The following is a 12,303-nucleotide window of genomic DNA, read 5'->3' as shown; positions in this document are numbered from 1 at the left end:
ATGCTGATTTTTTTCTACCTCAGTTGACCTAAGATGCCTAAATTGTGTCTTTTTTTGTTAAATACAGCATTTCCTCCGTGCACAACCATGTAACATACAACCTTTCAAACAGATATACTCTAAGGGCTGCCATGTTGCTAAATAAGTTAAGCTTCAGAGCTCACTGTTTATCTTATCCAAGTTATCTTATCCAAGTTGATATTCCAATGTTTGGCAGATTTGCAGAGCGATATCCCTAGATACTTGCTTTGCTTTCCGAAAGAAACCATGCAGTGCTGACCTATGTGCTGACTTTTAATGTGTTCATGTTTAACAGTGGTTCTCATACTGTCTGATTGGTTCCCCTTGGGGCCCAAACTAAAGGCCAGTTAGTTACAATTTGAGGATAATCTATTTTTGCTTTAATAGATCCTCCTAGGTGCTTATTTTGAACATCATTTAGACAGTAAGCTTTGGGTGAACACTTATTTGCTTTACTAGATATTCTTGAAACAAATAGTGGATTAATTTTTTTGTGTTTGTGTGACCTGGTTATAAGTTAATGGGGGCCTTAAACCTTAGACCAGAGGCCCACTTTCCAAACCATTTTTCCTCCTTTCCTCACTCAACCTCTTTATTCTCCTAGTCTCTTTTATTTACATGCTAGCATCTATTTTTCCATTTATTTCTCCTCTTTGTTCCCATTCAGAAATAGGGAATGACCATGAAACAGGCCAAATGGTCAATAGCAGGAGGGCCCACTTACACCTGGGCTCACCGGGAGTTTTCCTAGTATCCTGGTGGGCCAGTCTAACACAGTACATAGCAATATTCATAAAAGGTTTAAAGCAAAAGAGCTGCAGAAAATCAAATAAAATTTCCCTGACCTAAAGCAGATTTTAACTAAGGCACAAGTTATCTAACCTAAAAAGACCCCAGACAGCAACAAAGGGTCCAGATTCAAATAAAAGGGGATAGTTGTTTCAGGGCTCAGGTAATGTACCTTAAGCCCCCGCCACTGCACAGACTGTGCCAAAAACTCTTTAGTAATGTAATGTTATTTATGATGGAAATTCTTATGGATACAACATGGATCTTATGGATTTGTATTCTCAAAGCCTAGCTTGGGTTTTGGGCCCTCCTTGGACTTTCCAGTAGGACCCAAACATTACAGTTATGTCAATAATCACTGAGGCAAATGTAACATAGTAACTAAAACATATAAGATAAATCATTAAAGGGCAAGGAAAGGCAAAGTCACTTGGGGGTGCCAACCAAGTGACTTTAATCGCTTACCTTGTACCCCGGGCTGGTGCCCCTGTTAGGAGAAAACAGCACCAGCCTGGGGTACTTGGAGCAATGTGCTTCCTCCTTCCTGCTTCGTTTTGCTGCGACTATACGATAGGCGCATGCGCAGTAGAGTGAAAAGCCGACTTCTCTGTTAAAGTTCCACTATTCACTCTACTGCGCATGCGCGCGAGCGAAGCAGGAAGGAGGAATGGCTGCAGCTACCCCAGGCTGGTGCTGTTCTCTCCTAACATGGGCACCAGCCCGGGGTAAAAGGTAAGCGATTAAAGTCACTTGGAGGTGCCTAACATTTTGGCACCCCCAAGTGACCTTGCCTTTCCATGTCCTTTAAATAAAGTTAAATAGTTTTTTAACCATATTGCAAAATGTTAACCCAGAATTACACTCGCCTGTAAAATAATGTCCGTTTTAGTTAAAAACAAATACATTTCTCCTACCAATGTGTATAAGAATGACATTACTTCCGTTATGCAGCTTTAATGACATCAGTGTATATTTACTAGGTGCACAGAACCTGCACACACTGGCGCAAGACACATGCTTTTGAAAGGCTTTTTTACTACTGTTTAAATGCATTGATAACATCTGCCCAATGCTAAGTAAACTGGGCAATACCCATGAACGTTTATTTTTGTGTTTTTAATCCATTGCAATTTTAAGTGTTTTTCTAAATTCAGCAAGTTCAATTTCTTAATGTTTGACATGCATTTTAATTAAAATTAGAGCCATGAAATTTTGTAAGATGCATACATATGTATCATAAAAGTGCAAATGACTGCATTTGCATGTATATGCTCTTATTCATGTGTTTGCATTCTGAATGGTAAATGCATGGGTACTCTGTGTGTATGTATCACGGGGAAGAAAACAATTTGAATTCCATCAAAACCCACCTCATTACTGTAACCATATAAAAACTACATGTAAGACAGAAGGCTATGTTGTGAATTGGGTTTACACTATTTCATCATTACTTCTGGCACGTTATATGGGTGTTTTGGAAAACGGCTACACCACCTACTTCCCAGATAGTATACGAAGTATATACTGATTTTTTTTACTCAATATTTAAAAATCATTATCAAGTGAACTACCATGTATAAAATACTATATTAAACTTGACTTTCCAAAAATGCAGATTTCTCTCTCACAAATGTATTCAAACACATGAATACATTTTCCCACAAGATGGCATTTTTCTATGTTTAAATGACTTTTAAGATATGAGTGACACAAAAAATATGAAATGCCTTACAGGGAAGCAGAAATTCACAGTGAACAGTAGAGATAAAAACTTTAATATAAAGGGGAGATAAATAAATAAATGGATTTTTTTAAATGAGGGAAAGTAGCAATTGATACGATTGCGTCAAGTACAGGTATGGGGCCTGTTATCCAGAATGCTCGGGACCTGGGGTTTTCCAGATAAGAGATGTTTCCGTAATTTGGATCTGCACAATTTAAGTCTGCTAAAAATAATTTAAATAATTAATACATTTTATTTTTTTTTGCCTCCAAAAAGGATTAATTATATCATAGTTGGGATCAAGTACAAGGTACTGTTTTATTATTACAGAAAAAAATAATTTTTAAAAATTAGAATTATTTACTTATAATGGAGTCTATATGAGATGGTCTTTGGAATTTTGTGGATAACAGGTTTCCTGATAAGGGATCCAATACCTGTACATGAAAAATGCACAACTGTACTTGTATGCTGATGTTATTTGGCAAGCGCTAGTGATGAGCGAATCAATCCTGGTTCGCTTCGCCATAAAAACAGTGAAAAATTCACAAAACGCATTTGTTGTGCAATTTATTTATTTTTTGCCGCCTGCGTCTATTTTTTTTGTCGCCCACAGCTATTTTTTTGTCACCCGCTCTTTTTTTTTACGCGACCACGCCTTTTTTACACAAATCCATGCCTGGGGAAAGAATTCACTCATCACTAGAGAACTGCTCTGGATAGGTTTGGTGTCAGAATGTCATAATTTCCATTGTCCAGTGTCTGCATATTATTTTTAAGGGGCAAATGCACTGCATATATTACTTCAGATTATCTTATCTGGCATAAGAAAAAAAGTGTGCCAACATTGCATGGGAAGAAGTAACAGTCCAGCAGCATATCATTATTGATTGTGCTGTGTGAACAGACCCTGGTATTGGACTGGCCCAAAAATATATTTTGTGTTGAGGTAGTTTGAAAGAACACAGTTTTTCTCTTTCTTTTGTATTTGTCTATGAGTTAAACTCATATTAAACCTGCACATTTTGATCCTTGATAAGTGCCGAATTTGAATAGAAGGCCTTGGCATGTATGTTATTAGTCACATCTGTCGGATTTTCCTGGTCTACATTGACTCGTTGGCAAATGTGTGGCCTTGTCATTTCATGTGCACACAATCTGAACATGGAATGTATATCTGGTAATAAAAGCCTCTCTTATTACTGGTGGTTAGTAAGTGCATCAGAGATAACAGCTAACATAAACAAGAAATTATTCGCATACAATGAACTTGTGTAAGGGAAAACCACAATGTTCAGATCATTGCATAGACTCTTTTTCTTAAATGGTGAAATAACTCCACCATAAAAAAATGTAAGAGATTACAAAAAAGAGTTTGGCTGGGTTTAAATGTAATCATTGCATTTTGGTAATTAAAATATTAACTGTTAACTCTTGGACTGCAGCTCATGGACTAGCTACTGTACTTTACTGTTTATTCTTTGTTTAAAGCATTGTGTTTTTATGTGAAATATTTATTGTGTTGTTCTGATTTCCTTCAAAAGCACTTGGTGTTAACACAGCTATATAGTTCCTTATAGTATCTTATACACTTTATCTCTAGCTCCTTACACGCTGTATAGTATAAGTATAAGTAAGCATTATGGTTCATTCTTACTTATGCTACAGCCACCTAACAACTAAGGGACTTAAAGGGACAGTATACCACCTTTTCAACAATAATTAGGACTTGTGCTGGACATACTTATTGCCTTTTGTTTTAATCATGAATTAAAGCTACTTCCAGTCACGTAAGTACTCTGGGCTGCCCCCCCCTGCAAAAAAATTGAAGGGCACAGAGTAACAATCCCTACCTGCCCCTGGCCCCCTTCCCTCCACTCGCTTTCTGGCATCCCCCAGCTTGATCGCATATAGCTCCCTGCCTGCCCTCCTATCTAAAGAGTGGCCCGGGGGGGGGCAAGATTTGCAGTTCTACATAGTCCAACCTGAAGATCAATTAGGTTAACATTCGGGTAAACAATTACTTCTTGTCTTAGATACTCTTGGATCTATAGCAGGGTGACTTATACAACTATATTTATTTGTATGTGTTTATGTAACCCTGTTAATAGATATTGGGGTTTCTGGCGATTTGACTACACATTAGCTGCTTGGACCAAAAAAAACCATAAAACTGGTTTAAGGAGTTACGGTAGTGCACTGACTTTGCATGCTGTACCCATGCCATAGTTTATCACATGCGCAGAGAATGCAGTTTTACTTATTTGTTTTTAAATCTGCATTGCTGCTGTCCCCAAAAATAAATAATCACAACATGTATAAACAGTATATGTTTCATTTATATAATTGTGGGTTCACTCATTCAGGTCTACTATGCAGAGTAGTTTAACAAAGACTAGGATATTTCTGTAAATGCATAAACTAACCTAAATCTCAAACTCAACAAAGAGGCCCCTTTGTACTAGAGATACATTTATCAGCTGAGTACATTTTTGTTTTCATTTATAGATGACATACTACTGTTAGAGTAGAGTAGATTTAATCACACGCTTCAATACAAGACAATGCAATTCATTTAAATGGAGTATTAGCCCATGAGTTACTATTTATTTTATACTTGAAAGGCAACCTCTAGGACTATTTCATCCATAAAGGTGTTTCTTTGTACGTCATTTACGTGTAGAAAGCAGATGTGAATTTAAAATTTACTCACATACAAAAGCAAAGCTGGGCGCTCTGCAGTGTCGTTACCTGGCGCAGCGGTAGCTACTACTCACTTCTTCAGCAACAGAGAATTTTGTGGATGAAGTAACAATGCTAGATATTTATTTTCTTAACCCTAAGTAGGTTAACACACTGGTTTTTGATGAAGGACGGTGATGTGCTGCAATTTTTATTTAGCTTTTGAAATGTCTGGGTTGAAGGCAGACCTTTAGGGCATTTTGGGCTGTACTTTAAGCACAGTTGCTCTTGCATTAGGCAGTACTTGAGCGGCCTATTTAATTGTGGCATGCGAGCGGCAGGCTGCACAGATGTCAGATGTCATGCTCTATCTGATGAAGAGGTCCCTGCCTCAGGCTGTTTATATATGACCTACCAGGATTTCCTGCTCCATGATGAAATAATTATGGGGCCCAATTTGAGGTACGCAAGTTGTAGGCAAGCTGTAAGGGCATTACATTTCAGCAAAACGTGAAAGCATTTTCCATATTTACTGATTTAACAAATTCAGTGCTGAAAATCCTGACTATGCAATGCAGCCATGTCCTCTGAAACAGAGTACGCTTAGCGTTCTATTCCCCGGCGTGATGAAATGACACACACACATGTTCCTGTTTTTGTTGGTCTTGTGACATGTCCACAGCAGACAAAGGTTTATTTCTAGAGAAGCCATTCCATTATTCAAAGCTTTGGTATGCTGTTTGCTAAAGCACAATAATTCGGGTCAGGAGCACAATTAAATTCTTTTTAAATGCTGTAACATACAGCACGCTCAACATTTGTTTAAATTTACTTGTAGGAAATATGTGTTTGTTGAATCTGCCATTTTCTTTAGGGTGACAAGGCACCTTTATTGTGATCAGTACAATTATTATAGGAAAAAATACCTGTTCAGTATGGTCACACGTAGCATGATTTTAAAACTGTCCAATTTGTCAAAATATTTTCCTTGGGTGTAAAAATATTTCAATGGAAATCATATTTGGCAACCCAATCCACTAAACAGGCAGTCTGGCACTTGACTTACCTCAGGCAAAGGCATGTTTCTCTAATGATGAACTTAACATCTTTTTGGTTCATGAACTTGCAAGCATTAAGCTGGTGATTTGCATCCAGTCCAGCCTGAAATTATTCAGAATTACTCCCTGTTTGCAATCCGATCTGATGATAGAACCATGCATATAAATGATCTCTGGCTTTGAAACTATGACATTTGCAGTTTTATTTCTTGCCTATTTGACATATGCCAGTCGCACATGCCACACATAACTACAATGTGTGCTTTGTGGGCTACTGTAGGAAAAAAATTCAGCTTCATCGAGGATTAACGTTTCAGATGGGCAAGTTGTTTATTATACTATGGAATACGCTTAACAAGAGTACTTTATTTCAGCACTTTGATTGACAAATAACATCAATTATCAATATCCCATGGTGCGCAGATTAACACTTTTTTTAAATATACAGGTATAATTTAATGAATGAAATCAGGTTTTGTGAAACTGATTGAAATGGTCTGATCTAGTGAAATTAAAGTTAGCAAAATAATACCCACTAAAAAAAAAAAAGTATTTATTTATTTGAGAACCTACGATTTAGCAATTTTTGAATCCAAACAATTTTGTTTTACGACATTTCATTACTTGGATGTTTTTGACTTCTGTTTCTTTATACAAACTGGGAGATTTCAAAAGGACTATTCACAAGGTTTTTTTTGCTATTCCCAATACTAGGAAAAAGAAAGCCAACATTTACTAAAATAATGTGACAACTGACTCATTATTACTTTGGGTGGCTTTTACTCATAAATGAGTAAAATTACATTTGGAATTATGTATGTATGTATGTATATTTTTTTTATATACCACTACTTATATATGCAGCATAACAAAAACAAATACAAATAAATACAAAGTACAGCTAAAAACAGGAGAGAAGGATAACCCATTTCATATAGCCCTAATTGTCGCATATGTCCCAAATAGGTCTGTATGACTGTATTATCTTTTCCGATAAATAATAATTCCATAAATAAATACATTGAGGGAGGAAGTATGACATTTTTCAATTAAAATAAAATATAGTGTCCCTTTCAGATTTAGCTGAATATTAGTTTGTTGACAGGTAAACAGTAGCGATGAACAAATTTTTCACCGCTGCAAAACTCTGCATTTATGTATTAGTACCAAACTGGCAAACTATACTTTTTTGATCATTTACATTACAAAAAAATACACTACGATGTACTCAGATGTTATATTTTTCCATAATTTACTAGTTTTACCTAGTGTATACTTTCCCACAGTTTAGGTCATGTTTACCATGTTTCCCTGACCAAGCATAGTAGTCTTTTAAAACAAGGAATTCCAGACACATTTTATTAAAGCACTGATATATTGGCTAACTATAAGGGAAAAAAGAAACAGTTAACATCTTAATTTATTTTATATTTTAAAGAAACTGCATTGAAATGATGTAGTAAAGCAGTTTGCGCATCATAAATATCAAATGATGACTTGTTAAAAATGCTGTACAATATATCTGCTGCACAGAGCTGCACTTTTTATTGCATAGTTTGTAATGTTATTTTTTTTATCATGTGCCCCTACAAGCACAGGGAGGAAGGGGAATTCTTGTGTCTGGAATCAAATTGCAGCCTAGAAAATTCACTTCTGGGTAATTGTTTATGGCACTGCCAGGGCACCTCTACTGCCTCATGTTTATATGATTTGTGACCATTAGATATTCCTAGGGCATCTTTTTTGGATAAACAAGTAGTCTGTGCATTTACAAAGAAAATTAACATTTTATGCACAGGTTTGGACTGGGGGGGGTACCGCCCCAGGGTCCCCGCACCCTCCAATGTGCCACCGCTGTGTTCCACCCACAGGGGCCCCCGCCACCTGCCCAACGTCCTCCCCAAGTGCTTGTAAGTGAAACTTACTTTCAACGTGTCAGGGGAAGGACACCAGTGGCTGGGGGAGCAGCGACAGGGATCAGGTCTGGGCCACCGGAGCCCACCAGGGCCGGGGCCCACCGGGTTTTTTACCTGTCCCCCAGGCAGCCCAATCCGACCCTGTTTATGCCAAATGAAATGACAGAATCCTTCTCAAATTCTGTCACACTGCTGAAATAAACACTGCAAGTAGCTGGATTAAAATAGGGTTGTTGAGAAAAAATAAAGAAAATGCACAGTCACAGAATGTAAAACAGGGATTTAACTGTATCTGTTTTCCATAGATTCTTTTGGTTTCTGAGAGGCGTTATTGTATGGTAAAATCAAGAAGCATTTCACTATTTAGTTTGTGTGCTAATTTGCCCACTGCAGGGTGCTGCTTGTATTTTCTGTGCTAATGCTTCTTCTTTAAGGAGCAATATTATATACTAAGAAGTGGTAACAGAATCTACCACTCTTATAAAAGTAATAAAAAAAAATAAAAAGATAAACTTCGGACTTGGCATTATATTCAACATCAATTCCGAAGGCCTAGTCAGTACTTCTGGTCAGCACCAAAAGTTCTTGTTGCAGAAGATATGCAAATTCATCCATTACTTTTCAGTTGATGTAATTTAATATATGGTAATTCTTTTATTCTATTTAACGTGGTAAAGTGTGCAAAAAATAACACTTCTTTTATGTCTTGAGCTAGTTAACTACATCAGCAATAAACGCAGGTTTCATAACCCATGCACTCAGCATGCCCACACAGGTTACTAATTTCAGCGACCAACTATGTTGTACCCTCATACATACTAGAGTCTGCAACCTGTGCACAGTCTCCAAGCAGGCACTAAAAAGTAAAGTATTGTAACCAGCTGTATTGTATATTATTTATATGGACACTGGTTTTGAAAGGGCAGCCTCCACTGCATTATTTTGAACAGAGCACTATATGATAATCCCTGCTCTCATAGACATATGGTCAGTGTCGGACTGGGGAGCCAAGGGCGCACCAGAAAACCTTAGACCTTACGCCCACCATCCAGATCAACTTTCCTTCCCTATTCACTTACTTTATTTAATTTCCTAATGACTTATTTTTACATACTATTATCTATCCTTTCTTCCATTTCTTCTCATATAGAAATGGTAATGGCCATGGTAGAGGCATACAAGGCAAATGGTTAGGAGCAGGAGGGCCCACTGACCCTTGGGCCCACCGGGAGTTTTCCTGGTATCCTGGAGGGCCAGTCCGACACTGCATATGGTTGTAATTAATTGTGGTGTGTAGATAAAATGTGTAAATACTGTATATAACATAAAATATTTGTATCAATAAATTAATTGAAAATTTATTTCTATATTTACTTCTTAAATTAGACCCAAATGCTCGCAGCGTATTGTTGCCGTTTTTTTCGTGCCCGAGCAAAAATTTGGAAAAGCTCTGCCACTGTTTACAATGGTCAGTACAAAAATTTTGTGACTTTCGTATCGCCAATACGATATTATCGGGAGTAATACGATTTTTTCGTAAGCATTTTCGGGATATTTGCGATCTGCAGAAATTTTCATTTCCAATACGAATTTTTCCCATTCGTGATTCGCATCCACGATTTACTAATCGTGGATTAGTAAATCTGCCCCTTTATGTATATAGGAGAGAAGAATATTCCTATCTGAGCAAGTATCAGAATGTCAATGGTTCTAAATTATTTACCTACTCAGCATGAATATATATAGCTAGTTTCAAACCATGCAATTATTTCAAACCAAGATGTTACAAAGTAATCATAACATGACCACAAAATAAATGAATGAATATAATAATGTGTAACCCCAACTATAGGAGCATTTACTTATGTTAGATTTTTATCACGATTTGTATCTTTTTGCACCAAAATATGATTTTGCCATGAAAAAAAAACTTTTTTTTTCACAATTTATTATGTGACAAATGCAAAAGCAAAAATACACCATCTACAGTAAGAGCTGTCGAGATCATGTAGAAGTCAATGGCAGATGTCCTTTTTAAAACTGGAAGATCTTTCTTTTCTTTGTTGTTTTAGAGGTTTTGGGGTTTTTTACACTTGCATTTGTGCGACAATACTAAAAAGTTGCGGTTTTCACTTTTTTTTGGCATCTTTCTTCATTCATGTTTTTTCAGTTCAGATCTTTTGATAAATGACTAGAAGTTCATGGTTTTAGTGGAAATGAGTTTAGTCGTGGTTTCAAAAACCACATAAATGAGAATGTTGATAAATGGGCCTCCCCATATATAAATACCAATAAATCTCAGTAGATACAAACTTCTAAATGCAATGAGATATAGGGAAAGACTTATAGTATAGTATGTACCATAAAAGTCCACCCTATGTGTAAACAAACAGATGGAATTCTTTTGAAAAAAACGTTAAAAGCACTCTGGATTTAGATACTTAATTGTGACAATAATGCATTTGCAATACCTAAAAGTCAAACAGCTACTAATACGTTGGTGCTATTATGCATCTTAGCACCCACATCCTGTTCAGTGCAGATAAGGAAAAAAATTCATATGCATATACATGAATAAATAATAAAGTACATTACATTAAAAAGAAAACAAAATTATTATGACTGTATATGAATGGATATAAAAAGTGCATATATGATATGCCACCAAAATAAGTAAACCTTAATAAAAAGATAAGGGATAAGTTGAATCTCCAGTATAGGTCAAAAGTGTTGTGGATATGGCAGCTCAAGTCAATAGTGCAGTCATATATTTTTGTACAATAGTCTTAAATGGTGGTGTACATCCAGCATAATCTCTTTCTCAATCCATATGTGATATATATTTATACCAGTTGACTTTACCAACAATTCAAATTATTCTATTACTATGAATAATTTAACTTGCTTCGATTTGTTTGGAAAAAAGTTTCTGTGATAGAAAGCAAGATACTGTGTTACATTACCCTTCAACATTGTAATGGTTTATAAACTGAAAATAAACTAAGAATGGAAACTCTGTGTTTAGCACTTTACATGTCAGCATGATCATTACCATGTAAACGAATGCAATGCATAGATCAGAGAGCTCACTAGAAACAATTAAATGTGCAATAGAATCTGTGACACCCACATGAAAAGCCATAGTGCCATCTCTGAATGTGAATTGTCCCTGTTGTTTGTGTTCATGCTTTTGGACATTTTTTGATGGTTTTAAGTGTGATTAACAATAGTCTGCTTAGGATATCTACAGGTAATTTTAAGAAATAAATGCGGTGGCATAGTGTTTGCTCTCTCTAGTTGCACCATACCCAGAAGTGCCTCTGGTTCAACAATGGCGAAAATAGCATTCTAACTGCTTGAGTTACCTCATAGTCTATACAAAAACTACCATAAGTATAACATGCGCTCATGCATGTTCAGCTGTGAAAAATACAGAGCATGCACATCTCACACACAAGGGACAATTACTATACATCAGAGCAAGGCCAAACTGGCTGGGCACCAAAGGCAACCCATTCAGCCACTGGTGCTGCTCCAATGCGTGCTATCCACACCCCCTGCAGTGGCACCATGCATGTGACTCGAGTGGTGCTAACAAGTGGCAGTGGGGAACGAGGGGCCAGAGTTTGGGTAGGTGAAGGAAAAGATGCATGCTTAGAGCCCCCCCCCCATGGTTGCGCCCTAGGTACATGCCTCTTCTGCCTACCCCTAGTTCCAGTCCTACTATACATGCTTCTTTCCACAGTAAAATTGCACATTTGCTTTAATTTAAGAGTTTGCACTAAATAGCTCTAAGTAAGTTTATACAGCACAAAAGATGTACTTTCACTAAAAACACTAAGCCCTGGCTAACTATTGTAACACCTAACATCTTAAAGTATGTATATTTGTATGTATGTATATCTTTATTTATAAAGCGCTACTTATGCACGCAGCGCTGTACAGTAGAATAGATTAATACAAACAGGGGGTTATTAAGATAATAATAGATAAATACAGAGTATAACAAAAAATACAAATACATACAAGGTACAGTTGCAATAAGTTAAGAGTAAAAGACACAAGAGGATGGAGGTCCCTGCCCCATAGAGCTTACAATCTATATAGGAGGGAA

Source organism: Xenopus tropicalis, chromosome 4 (genome assembly GCF_000004195.4).
Source record: "Xenopus tropicalis strain Nigerian chromosome 4, UCB_Xtro_10.0, whole genome shotgun sequence".
Lineage (NCBI taxonomy): Eukaryota > Metazoa > Chordata > Amphibia > Anura > Pipidae > Xenopus > Xenopus tropicalis.
The sequence above is the reverse complement of the archived record's forward strand: the minus strand, read 5'-3'. Positions refer to the sequence as shown.